We start from the raw sequence: 2,049 nt of genomic DNA on the forward strand, positions 1-2,049 counted from the left end.
AAGGCAGTTGAAATGTAAAAGGGACTTTTTCATAAAATGTGATACTTTATTGGTCTTTCATTTTTCAATTCTTTATAGACAGTAAGGAATAAAAAGTATTTATAAAAACGGTGGCAGGGTTCTGATAAAGGACAACTGAGAGAGGCAGAGTGTCACTGGGGAGTGGTCAGAGCTGTGGTGAACATCACATACCCTTCTCTGCCTCCTTTGTTGAGCTGATCTACACAAATGCAGGCCCTGGTTGTTCAAGGGAAGACTGAAATCCAGACTTGTATATGAAATGTCCTGATTTTGAAGTGTTTGTTCAAGTTTTCGAAATGTAGTTAAGGCAGTGGGTCTCAGCAGCTCGGGCAGTGAGAGGAGCTACAGCTCAGCTTCGCAAAGGCTCTAGGCAAGCCCCAGCCCGCAGGAACCTGGCACGTGCCCTCCCTGCCACCAGGATGCCCAAGAGGAAGGTCAGCTCCAACGAAGGGGCCGCCAAGGAAGAGCCCAAGAGGAGATCCGAGTGGTTGTTAGCTAAACCTGCTCCTGCAAAAGTGGAAGCGAAGCTGAAAAGGGCAGCAGTGAAAGACAAATCTTCAGACAAAAAAGGGCAAACGAAAGGGAAAAGGGGAGCAAAGGGAAAACAGGCCGAAGTGGCCAACCAAGAAACTGAAGATTTACCTGCAGAAAATGGGGAACGAAAACTGAGGAGAGTCCCGCCTCTGATGAAGCAGGAGATTAAGAAGTCAAGTCTGATTAATACCATATACCATGTCTTATCAGCGGTCCCTGTCTCCCTTCTTGTACAATCCAGAGGAATATTTATTATCAACTATTTTGTAAATGCAAGTTTTTTAGTAGCTCTAGAAACATTTTTAAAAAGGAGGGAATCACACCTCATCCCATTTTTTAAGTGTAAATGCTTTTTTTAAGAGGTGAAATTATTTGCTGGTTGAAAAAAATACTGTGGGATATTGAATTATGGGAGGCTTTGACTGTCTTGGGTGTCAACTTAACATACCATAGCTGGGGAGGTTAGTTTTTATATTCTATGATACAAACCACATTAAATGGCAATATAGAGTATGTCCTGCATTTAATGTCTTGAACATTTTAAATTACTTCTATTCCCATGTTTTGTAGTAGAATTGTTTCCTTAAAAAATCCACTCCTTGATTGTAGCTCTCCCTGTGAGAACTGTGTGCACTCTGTAACATCTTTGGCTGTGGTAGTCCTGATGTCCTAATAACTTTGTTACTGTGCTGTGAAAGATTAAAAATGTAAATATATAGTGTATCTGCTATTCAGTTGTGAATTGGTGGGAGGTATTTAACAGCTTATCAACATATGAAGGTACTGGTACTTGATAGCCTTTAAGGAAAATTTGCTTCCAAATTTTAAGGGAGAAAGTCACTGGAATAACTTTAAAAAAGAATTACAATACATGGCCTTTTAGATTTTTGGTACTTATGTTAAGAATTGTGTACAAATTGAAATGTCTGTACTGGTCCTCAACCAATAAAATCTCGATGATGAAAGAAAAAAATAAAATGTAGTTCAGGCAAAATATATTATGTATGATGGTCTTGTTTGAGCTCTCATCCTCAGTCTTTTCTTCTGTTGCGTATTCAATAAATATTTATTGAAAAGAATGAAAAAATGGTTTGAAGAAGACAATTTATTTAACTTATATTAAACATTTGTGTTTAAAGCAGATCCTTCTTTAAATCAAGAAATTGTTTGTACTATACACTTTTATAATTTCTTATTCAGAAGTTGATTATTTTTCAACTTCTGAAAGGTAACATGATGCTATATTCAAAACTTTTGTTTTACCCAGAATCAAGTGTAAGAGCACAGAATCATTTCTTTATTTGAAATTATTTTTATGCATATTTTAGAATTTGTTGTGACCCCTTTCTAAAGATAAAAATAATTTATTCATGTAACAAAATTGCTTTTGAAGACCTTGTATGGTTCATGAATTATTTTATGTATCAGATTTAATTATTTCCAGTTTAAAAAAAAAAAACAAAAACACTTTCACAGTAAGATTGCTCTTCTCTT

The 2,049-nt window shown here is 36.2% G+C and overlaps 1 pseudogene; it reads left to right on the forward strand.

Annotated features, from left to right (window-relative positions):
* Nucleotides 1–440: 440 nt before the first annotated feature.
* On the forward strand, nt 441–742 carry LOC105503423 (annotated as a pseudogene).
* Nucleotides 743–2,049: the final 1,307 nt, after the last annotated feature.

Source organism: Colobus angolensis, unplaced genomic scaffold, assembly GCF_000951035.1.
Source record: "Colobus angolensis palliatus isolate OR3802 unplaced genomic scaffold, Cang.pa_1.0 Scaffold858, whole genome shotgun sequence".
Lineage (NCBI taxonomy): Eukaryota > Metazoa > Chordata > Mammalia > Primates > Cercopithecidae > Colobus > Colobus angolensis.